Consider the following 24278-nt stretch of genomic DNA (forward strand, 5'->3'; position numbering starts at 1 on the left):
GCTTTGAGCTCGACATTGAGTAGTCCTATATCTTGGGAGTTTTTTTCCATAACATCATTTATTAAACTAGTGTAGTTATTTAATTTGTCCATCATGGTTATGCCCCATCCTGTCCAGGATGGAAACCATGTCCATGACTTATCTGAAGTAGAAAACATAGGTGGGTTTTCTCTCTTGTATTTATAAGTTAACCTATGTACTGGACTTGAAGTAACTTGTATGTGATGTTCCTGATTCTGGCCTAGGGCTGACATGACTGGTACCAACTGTGCTAAATAACACCATCCTTTCACTCCTGCGGGGATCCATGGGTAACAAATTTTAGCACAGCATACATATGTATTGTTTCCCAATGAAAAACTTCTTAGAGAACTACGTTGGGGCTCAGTTCCAGCCTCAAATGCAGCACTTACAAGTTTACTCACAAGTATCCCAGATGTTGTGTTCCTGTATGTAGTAAGTTCACTAATGGTGTTGTTAAGGGATTGATTTTTGTAACTACACATATGACCTATGATAATGTTACTGGTGTGGAAGGGAATACCCTTTGAAATGTTAAATACAGACTTGGAACACATACCTATTCCGTTGGATGTATTGCCTAACTGAACACACCACTCAGGTTCATGTGTCTTTCCTAAAGTGTAAAACATAATACTCTGATTGCGGTACCCTTCCGAGACATTCTTAATACTTAAGATTAGAGTATTTTCCAATAATGACTTGAGGTTTAGAGGGACAGCTAAAAGTGGGATTTTAGCAGTTTCTGGGTGCAACTTACTACAAATCCAGCATTTTTCATATCCTGACTTTCTAGCATAAGCATATTTAAATTTTAACAGTAACATTTTTCCAGAAAAACTTGTTTCTTTGATCAATTCATTAGAGACATCTCTTTTACTGCGATTTCTGAGGTGAAAGTCAGTATGGTTGGTGTGTATTTCGCTTTTACCACATATGAGTTTCAAGGCACCTAAGTCTTCAGGATGAAAGATACAGTTAGTTATTATCCACACTGGGACAAAGATCAGAAGTAGAAACATCACCAGAAGGCAAAAGGCCTTCCCAGAAGTCTGTGGTGAAATGAGTGACATCACTGTCCTTTATGTCTGTGCTTGTCTTTTGAGGACTTAAAACACCTGCTTCACCTCTTTTCAGCCTTTCTTGAATTCCTGGGCTTAGATCAACCTTCTTTACTCTGCTGGCATGGATCCAAGTAGGACTTTCCTCTGTAAGGATGGCGGTCCTGGTGACGGCTACCACTTTGGTCACTGGTCCGAATGGAACCTCTTGCGGCTTTCGACCTTTCTGAAGCCTCTGGACCACAACTTGATCACCGACCTGGAACGGGTGGGTTGGTACCTGTGAAGAAGAAGGAGAGGTGCGAGCAACTCTTCTTTCAACAATATCAAGAGTTTCAATCAGTTTTTTTTACATATTCCTCCTGTATTTGTTCCAAATCACCTCTCTCTACCATCAAGGGATGATTAGCCCACGGTGTGGGGAATGGCCTACCCATGAGTACCTCAAAGGGGGAATAACCCGTCAAACTGTGAGGGGTCATTCTGATTTCAGCTAATACAGCTGGGAGAACTTTTTTCCACTTGACAAAATTCCCACCCGTAGCTTTCCTTATCCTGTCTTTAATTGTTCTATTCATTCTTTCTACAATTCCTGAACTCTGTGGATGGTAGGGGAGGTGAAATTTCCAGTCTATTTTTAGTACTTTTACAAGATCTTGGCAGATTTTAGCTGTGAAAGCTGGGCCATTGTCTGAATTTATTTGCAATGGACACCCCCATCTAGGAATAATTTCCTGTGTGAGGATCTTCACTACAGTTTGTGCGTTTTCATTGTTGGTGACAAAAATTTCTGGCCAGCGTGACATCATGATCACTATGACCAAAAGATATTGTTGTTTCTTTCCTTCTTTAGGCATATATGCAAAGTTTATCTGTAAATAGGTAAAAGGTGTTGTTGGGTATTCAAGATGTTCATGCTTTGATTTCTTTGGGTTTGTTGGATTGTTCCTAATGCAAGTGACACATCTCCTTACAAAAGCTTTGACTAGATTAGGTAATCCTGCAATGAAAAAATCTGCATCTAGAAGTTCACATGTGGCCTGCCATCCCTTGTGACCCAGTCCATGGTATTGTGCAATGAACAGGGGGGCGCTAGCAACAGGAATACACGGCTTCCCCTCTTTGCAGATTAATCCTGTTTTAGGATCCTTTTGTACCATCCCATCACAGTTCCATTGCGCAATATCATCAGGGGTGGCAAAAGCCTGTAGTTCCGTGAGCCAATGTGTCTCTTTCAGGGAATATGGCTGAGGTGTTAGCATGGGCATTTGAATGTTTGCCTTTTGTGTAGATGCAGCTTCTTTAGCTATTCTGTCAGCTAGTGCATTACCTTTGGCTATATCAGTGATTTGGCCTGTATGTGCCTTACAGTGCATGATAGCTAGTTTTGAAGGCAACTGAATTATATCTAGTAATGCTGTGACTAGGTCAGAGTGTGAGATGCTCCTTCCATTTGCTGCCACATATCCTCTGCGAAGCCATATTACACCATGGTCCCAAACCACACCATGAGCATACCTGGAATTGGTGTAAATGTTTACCTCTTTTCCTGCAAACAGCTGGCATGCACGGGTTAATGCTATCAATTCAGCAGCTTGTGCAGACTGATAGGGTATTGGATTGGCCTCGAGGACAGTATCCGGCAGTTGGACACCAGCATATCCTGCATGATAGACATTATCACTTGATCTGCTGCAAGAGCCATCAACAAAAACTGTTTGTGCAGTAGGAATTGGTACTGAAAGCATATCTGCTCTAGGTGAAGTGTCCTGATGTATTGATTGTATACAGTCATGAGGTGGTGGTAAGTCACCCTGTTCTCCTTTAAGACCTAATAAGGCATTAAAAATTGGAGCTGGGCCAGAGTTTGTTTGAACTCTTTATTTTCAGGTTTGGATTGGACAGGAGGATGACTTCATACCCACTCAATCTTTGTGCTGACATATGCTGAGTATGTAAAGTTTTGAGGAGTGTGGTAACGTTGTGTGAGGTGTGTAAAGTATTGTTATGGCCCAAGGTAAATGGTGCTGTCAACTCTACAACCATAGAACAAAAAGCCAACGCTCTGAGACAAGCAGGCATGCCTTGCACCTGTACTGGAACCATCTTTGAGAAAAAAGCTACAGGGCGCAGTCTCCCACCATGTTCCTGGGCCAGTACTCCTGCCATGGTTCTGCAATTTTCCCTAGCAAACAAGTGAAACATTTTGCTAAAATCAGGGAGGCCGAGGCTCGGGCTGGTAACCATTGCACTTTTCAACATGGCAAAAGCATTTAACATTTCATCAGACCATTTTACAATGTCAGACATTTCAGAGAGGGTTGCTTGTCTCAATATATTGTCATAGAAAGAACAGTCAGGTATCCATTGGCGGCAGTAACCAATCATTCCAAGAAAGGTTAGCAGGTCTTTCTTGGTAAGTGGGCGGGGCAGACCCACTATAGCAACAGTTCTTTTGTGACTGACTTTCCTAACTCCTGGAGACAGCACAAACCCTAGGTACTCAACCTCCTGTTTACACCATTGTAATTTTTTCTTAGACACTTTGTGACCACACGTATGTAACCATTTCAATAAGGATAGGCTATCAGCTCGGCAGTCCTCCTTTGAAGAACTGCAAATCAAAAGATCATCAACATATTGCAGCAGTACAGAACCATGAGGGGCAGTCCAAGGCCTGAGGGTGGCTTGGAGTACTATAGAATAGACCACAGGTGAGTCTATATATCCCTGGGGCATTCTACACCAGGTAAACTGGCGATTGTGTTGGTCAATCGACACAGTAAAAGCAAAGAGTGGCCTTGTCTCCTTGTCTACAAGGACAGAGAAAAAAAGCATTCTTTAAATCAATTACAGTAAAACATTTGGCTGTTGCTGGAATGGAGGACAGTAGAGATGGAACATCAGGTACAATGGGTGCTATTGGGACTATGAGGTCATTTATGGCCCTCAAGTCTTGTACAAATCTGAAGGAGCCATCCGGCTTCTTTACAGGGTTAACAGGTGTGTTGTATGGAGAAATAATTTCTTCCAGGATTCCATCCTGCAGAAACTTTTTCACCATTGGCACTATGCCATCCATTTTTTCTTTAGAAAGTGGATACTGTTTATGATAGATAGGAAATGCACCTTCTTTGAGAGTGGCCTTGTATGGTGTGCATGAAACAAGTCCTACATCCAGATCTGATGTAGACCAGACCTGGGGGTCTATATCCTCAAAATCTTCTTCACTATTTTCTTGTGACAGCATCAAAAAACCTGGTTTGCATGCTACTATAGTGATTTTATCTGAGGAAATGTCTAGACCTCCTTCTGAGTTGGTTCTAATTGTGATTCCTAGTGGCCCAAACAAGTCTCTTCCCAACAAATTTACAGGACACCTTGGTATTATCCTGAAAGAATGTGTGCATATGGTGTACCCTTCATCATCTTCTATTGGTAGGGGTGGAGTCCTATATGTTTTTGTCAGTATCCCATTAATTCCCAAAGAGGGTTCCGCTGGTTCCCATTTGCCTCTGAAATGATCTTCACAAATAGTACTCCTAGTGGCCCCGCTATCAACGAGATAGGGGAGGAGTCTCCCATTTATTGAAATAGCAACCATTGGACTGTCAGTAAAATCATCTGAGACAAAAGGAAAAGCTGGGACACTACCCTCCGGGCCCCATCATTGTTGTTGATTTCCCCATTTGATTGGAAATGTTGGACCTTGTTGGATGGATGCCTGTGGTTGTTGTTCTCTGGTTAGGGACAGAGCTGGAATCGGGAGTCTGAGGAGGGGTGGGGTGAGGACACTGACTCACCCAGTGATCCTCAGCACCGCAATTGAAACATCCATTGTTTCTAGAGCGACTCATCCCTCTTCCATTTCTGCCTTTAAATCTGCCTCTAAAATTTCCTCTGCCTCTAAAGTTCCCCTTCGTATTCCCTTGGAAATGTTGTGCTGCATCTTTCTGTGAAAGAGCTTTGCCAAAGTCCTAGAAAGTGTTGACCATTCAGTAATCATTTGTTTGACTGGGACCACTAAATGGGGTTTGAGATTACTCAGGAAAGTCTGGATCAATAATGGATCCAAAATTGTCAGAACACCCAAACCGGCTTTCTGTCCATCCTGCCATATGATCCCCCTAAGGGTTAACTAGGTATTGCTCCGCACATTTCATTTTCCTATGAAAGCAAAACAATTTACCTTGCTTGACTGCCACCTAGCGGTGCAGACAATCAGACAACGGTGTAAATCAGACAATTAGACAATACCTCAACCTAGATTCCTTTACCAAAAAGAAATCAGTACTGTCCGAGATACTTTTTTTATACTAATACAGCTACAATCACTTCAAGTCTGTAACAGAATAAATTTGGAACAAGTTCAAGAGTATTTCAGACATACAATAAACACACAATCTTGCTCATGGACCTGCTGTTTTGTTTCAGACAAATTTAAACCACAGATGAATTTAACTTGCAATGTACATTAATCTGTTTACCTTTCACAAAATAGCTTTACCCAAATTGTAACTTTATAACCTTCAGGAATACTACTCACCAAGTATGCCTTTTGGTTCTGGAAACAAAATAGCAGTTCACATATACACACTCAGCGCAATTCATTCAGCGTGATACATTTAAAGCAAAGCAGTTATACAATCATACACAAAGTTTACACAATACATTGATCATCAGTCACCAGTTCTGTCCCGAACAGAACTAAAACTCTAGAGTACTCTGTAAATTTTTCTAGGTCCCCAAAACCTATTCTTCTAAGATCGCCAAGATCTTTTCAAGTGTCCCCAAAACACTATATGACCCCCAAGGTCATGACCGGTCAACTTATGTATACTTATGAGAGGTTCTATAACCCAACAGCAATCTCTGTGGGAATGAAGCCAAGTCACACACCTGACACCCGGACCCCGGCAAGTCAATTTCACTCAATAAGAATAGAATTCACTTACCGAGCCGTAGCTTTCCAAGTCCGTTAAGGGTTAATAAACATCCATCCCAGGACAAGCCCCCAGTGGTGAAAGGGTTAATCCTGTGTCTAGGGTGGTCCCTTCAACCTCTCAGACCTTAGATCCAATGTATTGTATAAATTCAGAGCGCTCTGGAATCAATTCTCAAAGGACAAATAAAACCACACACACACCATGGCGTCCTTCGAGAACTAATTGTATTGAGTTATTACAAAGCGATTGATATAGTATATTTCACGTCATACAGAATAAGACATGCGCAGTAGACATCAAGATGATTACAGCTGGTCAAGACAAAAACGCTATTGTTCTTTGTTCTAAGCTAGCTGAATTAATATAAGAAAAGATACATAATTCCTTCTGTAGCTAAAGAATGCTGAGAAACAGTGTGAAGGTTATAGATAAGTGTGTGAGAACACTTGAGTTAGAAGAATCTCATGTTGAGACAGTTATCTGAGAAGTTAAAGGGGTGTTCAAACTGTACATATTGTAAAATGGAAGTTTGTGAATATTAAGATGGCTGACAGAAACAAGATGGATGCTTAACATAACCTTTCAGTCACCTTGGCAAACAAACAGAAAAATAAAACAGGTCATCGACGCCAACAACATATTAAAAAAAGACTACGGCACCTGGTATTCCCAGGCTGTCTCCCATCCAGGTACTAACCAGGCCCAACCCTGCTTAGCATCCGAGATCAGACGATATAAAGCGAATTCAGGGTGATGTGGCCGTAGGCGACCTTGCGGGCCACTCTCAACCCTCTTGACAAATGCCAAGATGGTCACCTCGGCAAACAAGCAGAAAAAAAAATTACGGTAAGTATGAAACAATTTTCCATTTTCCAGGTGCCACCATGGCAGCATACCTGTGATATAATAAATAGCTAAGACCAGGGTGGGTACTGCTTCAAAGAAAAAAATTGTATTTAAGGAAATGCGAGAGCTGCCTCAATCGCCCTTTCCCTAAATTCCACTGAAGAGAGAGCTCTGGGGGTGATGCAATGTGCTGGGTGTGATGCGTTTTGATGTGCTGGGGGAGATGCGATGAGCTGGGGCAATGCGATGTGATGTGCTGGGGGCAATGCGATTTGATGTGTTGCGAGTGATGCAATGTGCTTTGGGGCGGTTCGATGTTGTGGTGAGATGCGATGCGGCGGTGGGATTCGATGTGTTGGGGCGAAGCGATTCGATGTGCCGATGCCATTCGATGTGCTGATGCGATTCGATATGCTGGGGTGATGCAATGTGCTTTGGGAGATGCGATGGGGAGATGCGATTCTATGTCCTGGGAGCAAAGTGATGCGATGTGCTGGGGCGATGTGATTCGATGTGTTGCGGGTGATGCAATGTACTTTGGGAGATGCGATGCGGTGGGGTGATTCGATGTGCTGGGGAGATGTGATTCGATGTGCTGGGGGAGATGCGATTCGATATGCTGGGGGAGATGCAATTCGATGTGATGCCATGTGCTGGGGGGCGATGCGATGTGTTGGGGTGATGCGATTCGATGTGATGTGCTGGGGGCGATTCTATGTTCTGGGGAGATGTGATGCGATTAGGCGAAGGTATTCGAGGTGTTGGGGTGAAGCAATTCGATGTGCTAATACGATTCGATGTGTTGGGGGTGATGCAATGTGCTTTGGGCGATGCAATGTGCTTTGGGCAATGCGTTGTGCTGGGGGTGATTTAATGTGCTGGGGGAGTTGCGTTTCGATGTGCTGGGGGAGATGCGATTCTATGTGCTGGGGGAGATGCGATTCTATGTGCTGGGGGCAATGTGATGTGATATGCTGGGGGCCCTGCGATGTGCTGGGGCGATGTGATTTGATGTGATGTGCTGTGGGCGATGCGATGTGCTTTGGGGAGAGTCGATGTTCTGGGGAGATGTGATGCGATTGGGCAATGGGATTCGATGTGCTGATGCAATTCGATGTTTTGGGGGTGATGCAATGTTCTTTGGGCGATGCGATGTGCTAGGAAGATGCGATTCGATGTGCTGGGGCCAATGTGATGTGCTGGGGCGATTCGATGTGCTGGGGTGATGCAATGTGCTGGGGGTTATGCGATTCGATGTTCTGGGGAGATGCGATTCGATGTGCTGGGGCGATGTGATGTGCTTGGGTGATGCGTTTCGATGCGGTGTGGTGGGGCAAAGCGATTCGATGTGCTGATGTGATTCGATGTGTTGGGGGTGATGCAATGTGCTTTGGGCGACTTGATACGCTTGGGCGATTCGATGTGCTGGGGGAGATGCAATGTGCTGGGGGAGATGCGATTCGATTTGCTGGGGAGATGTGATGTGCTGGGGGCGATGAGATGTGCTGGGGCTATGCTATTCAATGTGCTGATGCAATTCGAAGTGTTGGGGGTGATGCAATGTGCTGGGGTGATGCAATTCGATGTTCTGGGAGAGATGCGATTCGATGTGCTGGGGCGATTCAATGCGATGTGCTTGGGTGATGCGATTCGATGTGCTGGGGTGATGCAATGTGCTGGGGGTTATGCGATTTGATGTGCTGGGGCGATGTGATGTGCTTGGGCAATGCGTTTTGATGCTATGTGGTGGGGCAAAGCGATTCGATGTGCTGATGTTTTGGGGTGATGCAATGTGCTTTGGGCGATTCGATGTGCTGGGGTGATTCGATGTGCTGGGAGATGCAATGTGCTGGGGGAGGTGCGATTCGATTTGCTGGGGCGATGCGATGTGCTGAGGTGATGCAATTCGATGTGATGATGCAATTTGAAGTGTTGGGGGGATGCAATGTGCTGGGGTGATGCGATGTGCTGGGGGCGATTCGATGTGCTGGGGGAGATGTGATTCGATGTTCTGGGGAGATGCGATTCGATGTGCTGAGGCGATGCGATGTGCTAGGGCAATGCATTTTGATGCGATATGGTGGGGCGAAGCGATTCGATATGCTGATGCGATTCGATGTGTTGTAGGTGATGCAATGGGCTTTGGGCATTTCGATGCGCTGGGGGTGATGCAATGTGCTGGGGGAAATGCAATGTGATGGGGGTGATGCAATTCGATTTGCAGGGGCGATGAGATGTGCTGGGGCGATGCGATTCGATGTGCTGATGCAATTCGAAGTGTTGGGGTGATGCAATGTGCTGGGGTGTTGCGATTTGATGTTCTGTGAGAGATGCGATTCAATGTGCTGGGGCGATTCAATGCGATGTGCTTGGTTGATGCGATTTGATGCGATCTGTTGGGGCGACGCGATTCGATGTTCTGATGTGATTTGATGTGTCGGGGGTGATGCAATGTGCTTTGGGTGATGCGATGAGAAGTGTTGGGGGAGATGCGATTCGATGTGCTGGGGGCGTTGTGATGCAATGTGCTGGGGCAAAATTTTCTTATTTTTAACCCGATTATCTATGTAACATAGAGAAAGTTGTTTGTGCAAATAGTTGTAAATAAGCAGTTTTTTTAAATACTCCCACCATCCCATCTAAGGCCCCATTCACACATGCGGACATTATGTGCGTATTTCATCCATCCGTTTGCGGATGAAGTACGGACATACATGCATTCCTATGGGATAGCGGGTGTCGGCGGATGAACATCTGCAAAAACCCGATATCGTCCGCCTCCGCAATTGTCCGATTCTGCAGACGGAGGAAAATCCTATTTTTCTATCCGTCTGCAGAGCGGATCGGATGAACACGGACAGACGATCCCCCATAGAGGAAAGCATAGAGCTGACAGGGCGGTCCCTGCACAGTGTGCTGGGACCGCCCTGTTATCCTCCGGCTCAGCGGGGATAACAGAGCGATCCCCGCTGAGCAAGTGGATCATCACGGGCGGATCATTATTGATCCATCCCGTGTGAAAGGGGCCTAACACCAAAACACAAGCACAATTTTTCAAAATTAATATGCACAGTTTGAACTTCATAAAGTTGTCTTCAATACGTCTAGATGCATAAATGAATTGTGTTGCTGTGATTATTATTTTTTTAATAATTTTTTTTTTCTTTTTAAATGAAAAGCTGTACAGAAAAAAGTATATGTACAGAACACAATATATATATAGTGTGTGTGTGTGTTTCTTGAATAATATTCCTTGTACATGCAGTATATTTACTGGTTCCTGGAGGGAGGAGGGGTTTGCATAGATATGGGTGGCAACTTCCTCTAACACTGCCGTTGCCATGGAAACCTGACCTGAAACTTATTACACTGCTTGTGCAGCATTGAGCATGTGCGAGATCTGCAAGGCTGAAATCCAGGAAGAAATACAGTCTGGCTTCAGATGCCCACACTTAAGATGGCCACAGTCTGCTGCTAGTTTATAAACTTTCAAAATGCTGTAATAACCTAACAAAACGGACCTTAGTTTACAGACCAACTTTACTGAATACATTAAGCTTGTGTATTATAGGGGTATTTTTATTTAAAAAGTGTAATTTTGGCCTGAGCACCACTTTAACCACTTGCTTACTGGGCACTTAAACCCCCCTCCTGCCCAGACCAATTTTCAGCTTTCAGCGCTGATGCACTTTGAATGACAATTGCGCGGTCATACAATACCGTACCCAAATGAAATTTTTATCATTTTTTTACCACAAATAGAGCTTTCTTTTGGTGGTATTTAATTACAGCTGGGAGTTTTATTTTTTGCTAAACAAACAAAAAAGATGCAAAATTAAAAAAATACAAAATAAATCATGTTTAATAGTTTGTTATAAAATTTAGCAAACAGGTCATTTTTCTCCTTCATTGAAGTGCACTGATGAGGCGGCACTGGTGGGCACTGATAGGCTGCACTGGTGGGCACTGATAGGCATAGTTAAGGCGGCACTAATAGGCACAGATAAAGTGGCACCGGTAGGCACAGATAAAGTGGCACCGATAGGCACAGATAAGGCAGTACTGATGGGCACAGATAAGGCGGCACTGATGGGCAAAGATGGGCACAGATAAGATGGCACGGATGGGTGGCACTAATAGGTACCACTGATAGATGGGACTGATGGGCACTGATAGGTGGCACTGATAGGTGGCTCTGATAGGTGGCACTGCTGGGCACTGATGGGCGGCACTGATGGGCACTGGTAGATGACACTGATGGGCACGGATATGTGGCACTGGGGTGCAGCACCGTTGTTGAGGCAGATTGTGGGCACTCATGGGTGGCATTGTGGGCACTGTGTGGCACTGTGGGCACTGATGTGTGGCACTGTGGACACTGCTGGGTGGCACTATGGGCACTGCTGGGTGGCACTATGGGCACAGCTGGGTGGCACTGATGGGGGGCCCCTTTTTTATTACAGAGGTGGCACTGGAAGGGGGCAGGTGGGTACTGGTAAGCTGGCCATGATCGGGACTGCTGTCATTGGCTGATAGCTGATCACGTGGTAAGGGGTCGGGATCGACCCCTTGCTCGGATCCGTGATCAGGTGAGTCTCGTAGACAGAGGGCGCACAGGCCGCTCGTGCACGGGATCGGCAAAGGAGGTCCGCGCTGTAGCCGTCATTTGGCTATAGCGCGGGTCTCTACTGGTTAAACTGAGCCGCAGATCTAAACCATTCTGCAGAAACTTCAAAACTACTGAGGTGGACGGAGTGGTGGGGTCCCACTGCTTACTTTCTGCAAATGTTTTAAATGTATTCCATATTTTAGAATAGATAAAGTTCGTGGAAGGTTTCCTAGCCTTTAGGAGAGTAGAAATCACCCCCACTGAGAATCCTAATGACTGGAAATTCTGCTGCTCAAGATCCAAAGATGTAGATTCAGTTTGTGAGGAGCTGGGTGCACCAATTTCCCCTGTGAGAGAAGCTGCGGGAACACTGGGATCTTGAACGGCGGGGCATACGCTGAGGTTCACTGCCCAAGGGAACCACGGCCTCTTCGGCCAGTACGGCAGAATAGCTATCACTCTGACTGGCTCCATCGATAATCTAATTAAAAACTTTGCGATCAAGGGTCTGGGGGAAAACGCATATGCGGTCTCGCATCGCCACGGACTCGAGAGGGCATCTACTGCTTCTGCATGGGGATGAGGCAAACGGGATGGAAATCTCGGCAGCTTCGCATTCATTGGAGAAGCAAAGAGATCTATTTCTGGTGGCTTCTGCAGACTCATGATCCAACTGAACTCTGATGGGTGCACTGCCCACTCGTTGCTGTCTGGAAAACAACGTGATAGGCGATCCGCCTGCTGATTCAAACGGCCCAGAAGGTAAACTGCCTTTAAATCCAACAAATTTCTTTCTGCCCATAACATAATGGGCTCTACTTCCTTTAATAATGTGATGCTGTGTGTTCACCCCTGCCGTTAAATATATGAAACTGCTGCTCTGTTGTCTAGCCGCACTAGCACTTGTTTCTGCCGTAGATGTTCTTTTAGACTCAGCAGAGCTAAATACACTGCTCGCAGCTCTAAGACGTTGGAGACTACCCCCGCCACAGGGACGTCCCATTTCTCTTGCACTGCCAGGTGATCTCAGTGTGCTCCCTACCCTTTCGAACTTGCGTCGGTGGTAAGAATGGTCCAGGAAGGGCATTGCAGGAGCCAAGGCTTTGAAATTAGGTCTTCCTTCGACCCCCAGAGGAGACTTCTCTTCATAGAAGCTTAAATTGATATTCTCTGACATAGGGACTTCTTCCTCCACTGCGTCAAAAAGCCCCATTGAAAAGTCCTCAGATGCCAATGAGCCCAAGGTAACATTGGAAGGCAAGCCGCCATGGTCCCGATTAAACTCAAGCAATTCGAGGCTGACAGGTGGGAGAGAGATCTGACGTGGACCGGCTTCTGAACAATCGCCTTCACCTTCTGGGGAGGGAGGCGCACTGTACCAGCCTTGGTGTTGAATAGAGCACCCAGGTAAATCATCACCTGAGTAGGGGTTAAGAGGCTCTTCTCTGTTTACTAACCATCCAAACTCTCTCAGAGTCCTCAGAAGAATCTCCTTGTGGTTCCGTAGCTGGGCTTGATTGGACTCTAGCAATAGAATGTCATCCAAAAAGTGAAAGAGTCGAAGGTGCCAGGGCTGAAATTATAGAACTTTTGAGAATATCCTTGGTGATGTGCATAGGCCAAAAGGCAGGCATTGAAACCGGAGATGTGTTGAGCCTATTGCCACTCTCAAAAATCTTTGGAACGCTGGTAACACAGGAACATGGAAATAAGCATCTTGCAAGTCTACCGATACCATCCAGTCTCCTGGTTGGACCATCTGGATTATCGTCTGCAAGGATTACATTTTGAACGAGTCGAGCTGTGAAACGTATGAAACGATTTAACCTCTTCAGATCCACCACTGGTCTCCACTCTCCACTCTTCTTGGGGATGAGGAAGAGAGGAGAATAGAATCCCATGAATCTCTCGGAGGGAGGGACCAGTAAAATTGCCTGTTGTACTACAAGAAGGTGAAGATATTTGTGCAGAGCTTCCGCTTTCTGCTGTGAAGTTGGACTTTTTGTTAGAACTAACGAGTCTTGTGGGGGGCACATCTTGGAAGGTCCAAAAATGGGTAAAACGGACTGTAGAGACCACCCACGGATCTTCGCAACGACTGCCCGATACCTCCGCAAACCACTTCAACCTGGCTGCAGTGGCCTTTTGTCAAAAGGACTTTGTCCCCTCCTGAGTATTGGAGAGGCTTCTCTATTTGCCTTTAGAAACGTGGCCTGAGTACTTCTCCAATTCTTTTTGGGGTCTCTGCCTTGTCTAAAGTTGGAGAAATTCCTATTCCTGGAAGCTTGGAATTTTGTTGATACCACGCGTGAATGCCTCACCCTTCTATCCTGGGGAAGTAGCCCCAACTTCCCTCCTGTCACTCTCGAGATTGCCTTTTCCAGTCTTTCTCCAAAGAGTGCCTTCCCATCAAAAGGGATTTTGCACCAGTTTTGTTTTGATGCTGCATCGGCTGCCAATGGCTTTTATAATGTCGTCCTTTGGTACATCTTCGCTGATGACTACTTCAATGTTTTCTGTCCAAACTTTAATGGCATTAGACACCAAGGCTAAAGCCACAGCCAGTCTACATGCTCCTCCAGCCAACTGATAGGCTTTTTTCAAATCCATCTATACGCCTTTCCAGAGGATCTTTAAAAAGAGGCCGAATCCTCCATAGGTAGGGTGATGTTCTTGGTTAAACGCACCACTGCTGCATCAACTACTGGAGGTGTATCCAGGAAGGCTGTATCTGACTTGGCCAGTGGGTACATCTTCTGGAGTCTATTTAGGGAGAAGCGTTTATCCGTCCTCTTCCACTCCCCTTCTATTAAATCCTTTAATTCTTCTAGAAAGGGAAAAAAATTAATTTCATTTTCAGAAATGGAAAAAAGGTTTTTGTCTTTTTAGGAGGCTCTTCCACCTCTTCCCAGCAGATAGCTTGTTTAACCGCTAAGACAAAAGGTTGTACTAATGAAAAATTAAACCCAGAGGGTTCTGATTCATCTAAGGAATCCTCCGACTCGGCACTGTCCCCAGCAGATAAGGGAGGCGGAGTTGAAGAAGTGCCTGCTGGGTATGCGGATGATTGACCCTGGTTAGTCATTTCTGACGTTTGACCCCTAAGCGTGTCTTGCAGGGAGGGAGTTGTATGAATTAGCTCTGCTAATGAGTCTTTAACCACTTAACAACCGGCCCATAGCCGAATGACGGCTACAGGGCGGTTGTTTAACTCTGGGAGGCCGTCATATGACGTCCTCTCAGAATTCCGCTCTTGCACGCCCCCTGGGGCACGCACTCGAGAGCATTCTTGACCGCGGGGTCCACAGGACCCGGCGCATCACGGATCAGGTAAACGGCTGCTCATCGCGGCCGTTTACCACGTGAACGCTCCGTCAAATGACGGAGTGATCACTTGTAAACAAACCGGCGTCATGTTATGACGCCGGTTCCTCCCTCCTCCTCTCTGAACCGATCGGTACAGCGGAGGGGGAAGAGATCGGTGTCAGCAGCGCTGTGGGCTGCATCTGCAGTGCCCACATCGCTGCTCACCAAAAATTAACCCCATCATACCCTGCCATTACTCTGCTGCAATACTCTGCTGCAATACTCTGCTGCAATACTCTGCAACACCCGCCAATACCCTGCAACACACTGCAATGCTCTGCAACACCCGCCAATGCCCTGCATCACCCTGCAACACCCTGCAATACCCTGCAACACCCTGCAACACCCTGCAACACTCTGCAATGCTCTGCAACACCCGCCAATACCCTGCAACACTCTGCAGTGCTCTGCAACACCCACCAATACCCTGCAACACTCTGCAATGCTCTGCAACACCTGCCAATACCCTGCAATGCCCTGCAATGCAATACTCTGCAACGCCATACTCTGGGATATCCAGTCATACTCTGAGATACCCAGTCATACTTGGAGACACCCAGTCATACTTGGAGACACCCAGTCATACTTGGAGATACCCAGTCATACTTGGAGATACCCAGTCATACTTGGAGATACCCAGTCATAATTGGAGATACCCAGCCATACTCGGAGATACCCAGCCATACTCGGAGATACCCAGCCATACCCAGCCATAGTCTGTGATACCCATAGACACCCCCCCCTCTCCCGCCGCCCTCCGGTGCTTCTACCGACTCGCCAATACGATCAAAGACAGAATCTTTTTTTTTTTTTCAGGCTTCCCAGCTTAGAGGTGAGATGTGGGGTCTTATTGACCCCATATCTCACTGTAAAGAGGACCTGTCATGCCATATTCCTATTACAAGGGATGTTTACATTCCTTGTAATAGGAATAAAAGTGATCAAAAAAATTTTTTGGGGGGGAAAAAAGTCAAACTAAAATAAATAAAGTAAAATGAACAATACATTTTTTTTTTTTTTAAAGCGCCCCGGTCCCCATGTGCTCGCATGCAGAAGCGAACGCATACGTAAGTCCCGCCCACATATGAAAACAGTGTTCAAACCACACATGTGAGGTATCGCTGCGAACGTTACAGCGAGAGCAATAATTCTAGCTCTAGACCTCTTCTGTAACTCAAACATATAACCAGTAAAAAAAAAATTAAATCATCGCCTATGGGGATTTTTAAGTGGAGACGTTTGGCGCCATTCCACGAGCGTGTGCAATTTTGAAGAGTGACATGTTAGGTATCTATTTACTCAGCGTACCTTCATCATTCACATTATGCAAAAATTGGGCTAACTTTACTGTGTTTTTATTTTTTAAGTACGAAACTGTTTTTTTTTTCCAAAAAAAAGCATTTGAAAAATTGATGGCGCTCCCTGCATGTTGGGCCTCTGTATGTGGCCACACTGTGTAAAAATCTCACACATGTGGTATCGCCGTACTCGGGAGTAATAACAGAATGTGTTTTGGGGTGTAATTTGTGGTATGCATATGCTGTGTGTGAGAAATAAACTGATAATATGACAATTTTGTGAGAAAAAAAAAAGTTAGAAAAATCTTGATTTTGCAAAGAATTGTGGGAAAAAAATGACAACCTAAAAAAACTCATCATGCCTCTTACTAAATACATTGGAATGTCTTTTTTCCAAAAAGGGGTCATTTGGTGGGTATTTGTACTTTTCTGGCATGTTAGGGTCTCAAGAATTCAAATAGGCCGTCAGTACTTCAGGTGTGATCAATTTTCAGATATTGGCACCATAGCTTGTGGACTCTATAACTTTCACAAAGACCAAATAATATCCACCAATTTGTACTTATTTTTACCAAAGATATGCAGTAGTATAAATTTTGGCCAAAATGTATGAAGAAAGAATTACTAATCTGCTAAATTTTATAACAGAAACAAATAAAAATTCTTTTTTTTACAGAATTTTCTGTATTTTTTCTTTTATAGCACAAAAAATAAAAAAAAGAGCGGTGATTAAATACCACCAAAAGAAAGCTCTATTTGTGTGAAAAAAAAGGACAAAAATGTCATATAGGTCCAGTGTTGCATGACTGAGTAATTGTCATTCAAAATGTGAGAGCACCGAAAGCTGAAAATTGGTCTGGTTATTAAGGGTGTTTAAGTGCCCAGTGGTCAAGTGGTTAACCACTCTTTTGATCAACTCTGTAACTTGTTCCACCTCTGCCTTTTCGCGATCCGTGCATGCTTGAAAACAGTCTTTACAGATCAGTTTATCTGTCATCGGGGGTGCACATCACGCCCTACATTCCCTACTTTACCTGCCTGGGAGGGCTAGCTGACCGATGCCTTTTGGATCTTGCTCTTTCCTTAGAATGATGAGAGCTAGTTGAGCGGCTGTGCGCCGAACTTGGGCGTGTGCGTCCGTTGTGATGACCAGATGTCTGATTAGACGTTCTCTTGTGTATAGGGCTGAAACGAAAGTAATAGTGCAAGGCACTCTTTTAGTCTGGGATAAACACAAAAAAAAGAAAAAAAAAGAAAAAACATGAAGTACGAACCCTTACCTAAGAAAGGAAGGGTCTTGGTCTAGCAGCGGCTGACTCATAATCGCAGGGCAGGCAAGGGCAGAAAGCGACTGGACAGAATACTAAAGAAAGCACAATAGAATCCCATGAAACCCCCTGGCCATACACCCCCCCCTGATTTTATATATATATCATAGTTGCCAACTGTCCCGAATTTCCCGGGATTAGGACATTTGTCCCGAATTAATTTTGTCCTGGGAAATGTCCCGGGAAATTCGGTTTGTCCCGGGAAATTGAATTTCCCGTTTTTTTGCCGCCGGCCGCTAGAGGTCTATGGGAGGACGATGTCTCCGCCGGCCGCCATTTTTAAGAAGACCAGAAGTTGGTCTACACCTGTGGCGCCGCCCACCCCCGCTGCCAGTGTGTGTGTGTGTGTCAGTGTAAAGTGCAGTGGGCGGCGCCACAGTTAAATATCTCCGCACCGCAACGGCGGCATGTCAGGGGCCAGTCTGTCACTGTGAATGTCGGGGCGGGGTCCAGTCAGATGTCGGGGGCCAGTCATGGTATGTGGATGTCGGGGGCCAGTCTGTGGATGTCAGGGGCCAGTCTGTGGATGTCGGGGGCCAGTCTGTGAATGTGGGGGCCAGTCTGTGAATGTTGGGGGCCAGTCTGTGGATGTTGGGGGCCAGTCTGTGGATGTGGGGGCTAGTCTGTGGATTTTGGAGGCCAGTCTGTGGATGTCGGGGCCAGTGGTATGTCGGGGGCCAGTCTGTGGATGTGGGGGGCCAGTGGTATGTCGGGGGCCAGTCTGTGGATGTGGGGGGCCAGTCTGTGGATGTTGGGGGCCAATGGTATGTCGGGGGCCTGTCTGGAGATGTGGGGGCCGGTCTGTGTCCCTTGGTAACCTGGTTACCTGAAAATTCGGGAGGGGAACTGAACCAAACTCCAACCTGTAACCGTTCCTTATTACATCTTGTATGAACAGACTTTCGGTTGAGGTATCCCATTGTGGAAGGAACTTCCCCAGCCTTCCTCCCACCGGGACACAGGAGTCACTGGGTTTTAGGGGAGGGTATGTCTTCTACATATTTTTGGTAAAAAAAATCCCAATAAACGTATATTGATTGGTTTGAGCAAAAGTTATACCTTTTACAAACTAAGGGATATTTTTATGGAATTTTTATAGATTTCTTTTAACTAGTAATGGTGGCGATCTGTGATTTTTAGCGGGACTGTGACATTGTGGCAGACAGATCAGACACTTTTAACATTTTTTGGAGACCAGTGACACCAGTCCAGTGATCAGTGCTAAAAATATGCACTGTCACTGTACTAGTGACAGTGGAGGAGAAGGGGTTAACATCAGGGGTGATAAAAGGGTTAAACTTGTTCCCTAAGGGGTGCTTTCCAACTGGGGGGGTTGCTGTGACTGGAGAAAGAAAGAGATCAGAAACACAAGAATGCTATCTTTCCCTCACAGATTGGCAATCTGCCTTGTTTACATAGGTAGACTGCCGTTCTGCCATTCCTGTGAACAACCAGCTGGTCCCGGTGGACATTGTGTCCCGTTGGACCCGATGATTGGCTCCCACTGTGTCCAAACGCAGCGCGAGCGAGTCACGCGCGCCCCCTAAATCTTGTGCACTAAATCACGTACGGGAACGTGATTTCCTTACGGCAGAAGATAGGGGCATAACCTGATCCAGGCTCTGCTCCCTGCCATCCCAATAACAGAGCATAAGTCTCTGCAAAGGGCGCTGATGATGCCTTGCCCACGCCACCGCTGGAAAGCATGAAGTCATCAATCCCAGGTCTCTGAACCAAACTCCAACCTGTAACCGTTCCTTATTACATCTCGTATGAACGGACTTTCGGTTGAAGTATCCCATTGTGGAAGGAACTTCCCCAGCCTTCCTCCCACCGGGACACAGGAGTCACTGGGTTTTAGGGGAGGGTTGAGGAGGATTGAATAAGATTCCTCCTCTGCCCCTTCCCTTGTGACCCGACCAATGTTTTTTGGGGCGAACCTCCCTTTCCTGCAGGTTCTGCTGCCTAAGAGCCTCGAAAAAAGCGCCTTCCTTCAGCTTTCTTTTTCTTTTCTGGGAAAACTTTCTTCCTATCCTGCGTGCGCTCTAACGCCTCTTGCAGGCCGGACCCGAACAAATGGTCCCCTGAAAAAGGTAATCCACATAGCTTGAATTTCAAAGCTGCGTCGCCTGTCCAGGTTTTAAGCCAAACGGCCCTTCTGGCAGCGTTCACTAATGCGGCAGATCTAGCAGCCAATTTGACTGATTCTGCAGAGGCATCGGCCAAAAACCCCACTGCCTTGAACAGTAGCGGAAAGGACTTCAACAGCTGTTGCCTGGAAGTGCCACTGAAATATGCGATTGTAACTGTGTAAGCCAACACTCTAAGTTTCTGGCCACACAGGTAGCTGCTAAGGCTGGTTTAAGCCCAATGGAAGAGGCATCCCAGGCCCTCTTAAGCAGCACGTCTCCCCTCTTATCCATGGGATCCCTGAGAGAACCCATATCATCAAAGGCCAAATCTGTCTTTTTAGAGACTTTAGCCAAGGGAGCATCAAGTTTGGGAACTTTGTTCCAGGGATGCACCCAGGGCCGGATTAACATAGGGGCTATTGGAGCTGCAGCTCCAGGCCCCTTTCTCAAGATAGGCCCATTTGCCAAAAAAAAAAAAAAAAAAAGATTGACTTTGAGAATTGTCTCTTGTAAATAGTGCCCACTGTCATACACTTCTCTCCTGTACATATTACCCACTGTCATACCCTCCATACTCCTCTCCTATACATACTACTCACTGTCATACCCTCCATACTCCTCTCCTATACATAGTGCCCACTGTCATACCTCCAACACTTCTCTCCTACGCATAGCACCCACTGTCATACCCTCAGCACTCCTCTCCTGTACATACTACCCACTGTCATACCCTCCGCACTCCTCGCCTGTACATACTACTTACTGTCATACCCTCCGCACTCCTCTCCTGTACATACTACTCACTGTCATACCCTCCATACTTCTCTCCTATACATAGTGCCCACTGTCATACCTCCAACACTTCTCTCCTATACATAGCGCCCACTGTCATACTCTCCACACTCCTCTCCTGTACATACTACTCACTGTCATACCCTCCATACTCCTCTCCTATACATAGTGCCCACGTCATACCCTCCCTCCACAATCTTCTCCTGTAATTTCTGCTTACTGTCCTACTCTCCACACTTCTCTCCTGTACATAGTGCCCACTGTCATGCCCTCCACACTCCTGTACATATTGTTCACTGTCATACCCTCCACACTCTTCTCTTATACATAGTGCCCAATGTCATACCCTCTACACTCCTCTGCTGTGCATACTGCCCACTGTCATACCCTTCACACTCCTCTCATGTACAAAGTGCCTTCTGCCATACCCTCTGCACTCCTCTCGTGTACATAGTGCCCACTGTTAGACCCTCCACATTCCTCTCCCTCACCTGCACATACTTCCCACTTGTATACCATCCATACTCCTCCCCTATGCCTCTTACCCACAAAAACTGTTCTTTAAAATTATACTGAATATCCTCAATGTTACCAGCTCTAGAATGGGCACTTTTGTCAGTTCAACTAAAGGAAACCTCACAGTCCTCATATTTGTTCCGCCCCATTATTAGTACTTATTTCATTTTGTAATTACTATTGTGATGTATAGAGGAACACGGGGGATGTCAGCTACTATAAATATAGAACCTTCGAAAAACAGCGCTGGTCTGAATAAAGTGCTAAAAAAATATACATAAAAAATCAAGTGTAAATGAAACAAAACCTGATATTATGTAAAGAAAGATTACCCTCGCGCCACAGTAATTATAGAAAAAAGGAAAGTACACAAAATTAATAAAAAAACAAAAAGGATTATGGTTGCAGCAAAGCACCGACAGGGGTTCAAACCCTCCCCTGAGTGAGTAAAAACCAAAAGTATAAAAGTGGTGTTGCGCTCCTTAATTAACTATATCAATAAATATGTGAAGTACACAGTGTACAAAAAATTAAAAGTGAATATTCCTACAAATGCTTAACTATAAACACATAATTTAACATCCAAAAGGTGCATTAAATAAAGTGCATTTAGGTGCCAGGGTAGATATATAATGTATCCAAAGTGCACAGATTACAGTGATAACAGGATCTACAGCGTGACTAAGAACACTCGATAGTGTAATATCCAAAAGGTGCAACAAGGAAAAAAATATATATATAGCAATAAAAATATAAAAAGTATAAAAAATTAAATATAAAAAATATAATAAAAAATATTATATAAAGTATATTCCACAGTCCGTATTGAATCATGCACTGAAAGAAATCCACTCTGTGTGCAAATATCTGATAATCCCGTGAGTGAATCGTTATTCCATAGGTGATAGCGTGCAAGGTGTCCACACACTGGTAGCAATGGCTACCTTACCTTACTGCTGTAAGGTAACAGCATATATCCTTTTGAGCAGATGGTAGATGTAAACAACAATGGGTGCCCCCCTCTCTAGGTCCTCAGTCACAGGTAGCATATACATCCATAGGAGAAGAGAAAGTGCCAATAGTGAAGTATGTAATGCAATCCGAACTTTATTTTTAAAAAGGACACAGTCCAGGGTACTCACATTTTAGCATAAACCATAAATGCAAAAAACTTTACACGAAGCGACAGCATCAAACGAACGAGCAGGTAGTGTGTACTACGACCGTCACTTCCGGTATCTTCCTAGTCCAATCCTACGCGTATCGTCACTTGGACATGTGACTTCATCAGGGAATAAACTATAGGAGGACGCTGCCCCTTAAATACCGGGTACAGATCGCGGCCATTTTCTTGTAGCCCGCTAACTACTATAATTGCATTTGAATGGCAAACACCTTCGGCCATCTTGCTATAGTCAGTGTATATTTGAAAAAATACGAACGCTTTGGTCGTCGTTTCCCAAGACCCAATACGTATTACCAAGTAGAGGGGGAAAAAATAAGTCACGACAAACCTCATATGATTTACCACTAAGTGCAGTCCGAGCCTATCGGAAAAACAAGCGTTTTAGTGGCCATCTTTCCGAAGCCCGCTCCGTCTTGTTATGAGTCGTGGCGGCCATCTTCCCATAGCTCAAAGGACAGCAATACAAACCACTAACTATACTCGTAACAGCGGACGGAACAGAATATAAGCTATCAAACGTAGACCCCATTGCTACTTCAATAGCCTAAATAAATAAAATAAACTATACAGCCACAAGAATATCCATATGGTTACATACGGTTACAATAATATGACAGGACCTTGCTCTATAGCACTTATGGCTTTTTACAAACCAAAGAGTAATCAAAGGGAAGCGCATTTTCCCAAAGCTTATATCCAAGAAACGCTCAAGGCTAAAAACAGAGCAATAAATAATACGGCCAAACTGCCAAGAATAATATATTGCGTTAAGATTAAAATATTATAAAATAACAGTGGCTCTGGATTATATGCACATATGCAGCTATTGGGGTCACCCTTATTAAAGGGGGGAATAAAATAATGGCATAAAAATAGGATATAAAAAACTAAAAATTAGAAAATATATTTAGTCACAAGACTTACCAGAGATTTTTAAAATTACCCAAAAGACCATATCTAAAACCTATCGTCCATCAATAAACAGGGGTTCCAGACCTAGAGTAGATTAAAATATTAAACTATAAAGCCCTATCCTAATTTAAGATGGTAGTATCAATATTCAAGATCAATAAAATCAATAATGATTACAGGGAAGATAACCCAAAAGGCCATATCTAGAACCTATCGTCCATCAATAGGGGGTTCCAAGCCTAGACTAGATAAAAAGTATTGAGCCTTATCCTGATATAAGATGGTAATATCGATATTCAACATCAATTCAATAATGATTACGGGAAGGGAGCTAGCCCAGACAGGAAGAGATAGTAAAATATTCTACCTCAAAGAGGGAGATGGGAGAGTAGCTTAGTGATACGAGAAAATTTCATGGCAGATACCGGAAGAGAGGTCAAACAGTACCCACTATGACGTTCACTAATAAACAGTATTAAAAACTTAAAAATTATTAAAAGCCATCAGAGTGGACCCCTAAACGTATTTAAAATACTAAAAATCGCTAATAAAACAGTTAAGATCGAAGTCCACATTCAAGCCCTCGGGTACAAAAGTGTCTAACGTGAATATCCACTTGGATTCTAATTGGCTGAGTGTTCTAACCTTATGACCTCCCCGCCAGTGCTTCTTATAGGGCTCAATTCCCCAAAACGTGAGGTGAGTTGGGTCTTTATTGTGATGTGTGCAGAAATGTCTTGATACACTATGTTTATCGAACCCATTGATAATATTCTTAACGTGTTCTTTTATACGCACTCTTAGGGGTCTCTTAGTGCGGCCTACATACTGTAGGCCACAACTACACTGTAAAGCATACACAGCGCCTTCTGTGTTACAGCATATGAAGTCTTTCACCTTATAAGAGTTCCCTGAACTTGTAGATTGGAAACTAAACTTCTTTTCAGGTGGACATCTCGTTTTCTTACATGCGTAACACCGCTTACAAGGGAAGAAGCCTTTTCCCGTAAAAAAGGTCAGCCCATTGAATGGTGGATCAGGGATATTTTTTACAACCTTATCTCTTAGAGTTGGTGCCCTCTTATACACAAATTTAGGGCATCACGGCAACACATTTTTTAGATGCACATCTAAACATAGAATGTGCCAGTGTCTCCTAATGATCTTTTCAAACTTCTTGTGTTGTGTATTATAGTTATAGTAGTAGTATAGTATAGAGATACCAATAGTCTAGTTACGTTTCTTGAAAATCTGAACCTAAACAA

At 44.7% G+C, this 24278-nt stretch overlaps 1 long non-coding RNA gene and 1 pseudogene across 1 annotated transcript in view; both read right to left on the bottom strand.

The window, feature by feature from the left end:
- The window catches only part of LOC143959126 (uncharacterized), a 55753-nt gene extending 38222 nt beyond the window's left edge, over positions 1 to 17531 (bottom strand). The window contains exons 1-2 of the long non-coding RNA XR_013270189.1: positions 17428 to 17531; positions 17182 to 17332 (exon numbers count right to left, since the gene is read on the bottom strand). This is a non-coding gene — a long non-coding RNA (uncharacterized LOC143959126). The remainder of the gene's footprint in view (positions 1 to 17181; positions 17333 to 17427) is intronic.
- On the bottom strand, positions 6677 to 6795 carry LOC143959161 (5S ribosomal RNA; annotated as a pseudogene).
- Positions 17532 to 24278: the final 6747 nt, after the last annotated feature.

This window comes from Lithobates pipiens, unplaced genomic scaffold, assembly GCF_037356315.1.
Source record: "Lithobates pipiens isolate NorthernLeopardFrog02 unplaced genomic scaffold, aLitPip1_a1.2 Scaffold_67, whole genome shotgun sequence".
Classification (NCBI taxonomy): Eukaryota; Metazoa; Chordata; class Amphibia; order Anura; family Ranidae; genus Lithobates; species Lithobates pipiens.